The following is a 713-nucleotide window of genomic DNA, read 5'->3' as shown; positions in this document are numbered from 1 at the left end:
CCAGAAGGAATTGGATGAACTGTATTCTTCTCTCTGAGTCGTCTCGTTCAGCATGAGCAGCTCAGCACCACGAGCTGAAGGAGCTGAAGCCTTAGGCCACAAGAGCTGAGCAAGAGGAGACTTTTGGGCAAAGCAATGCTGGTACCATGGACCTGGCTGAATGCAGCAGACAGAATCCTGGAATTATAGAATCCTTCCTGCTGGAAAAGACCTCTGAGCTCATCAAGTCCAACCATTAACCCAGCACTGTTGAGCCCAGCCCTAAACCATGTCCCTGAAGTGCCAAGGCCTGAACAAGAGGCCTGACTGAGGCCTGAACAACAGGCCCTGAGCCAAAGGTGACCTCTGGATGAACCTCCCAACCAAAGGTTATCTTTGTATCTGCTCATTACTGAAATATGCATGATCATTACCATTGTGATAGATTTATGTACTCATTAGTGAAACATGTATTGGCCTTTCTGTGTTTAGAAGCCGGACAAGGCCATGAAATCCGACATCTGGCCTTGTTTGGGGCTGTATGGTCAAAGTCAACTCCCTTGGCTCCTGCTTGAGCCCTGGCCAGGTTTAGGAGGAACCCAAGAGGAGGATGAAAGCAGATGTTCCTGCACTAGAAGTGCTGTCAGTTTGTTTATTCAGCGCTACCAAAGCTGGGCCCTCTCCCAGCGGGGTTGGAGCCTCAGCTGTGGCTGGGGGCAGGCGCAGGGAATTCC

This window comes from Corvus brachyrhynchos, unplaced genomic scaffold (assembly GCF_000691975.1).
Source record: "Corvus brachyrhynchos isolate BGI_N302 unplaced genomic scaffold, ASM69197v1 scaffold378, whole genome shotgun sequence".
Lineage (NCBI taxonomy): Eukaryota > Metazoa > Chordata > Aves > Passeriformes > Corvidae > Corvus > Corvus brachyrhynchos.
This window is presented reverse-complemented; position numbering follows the sequence as displayed.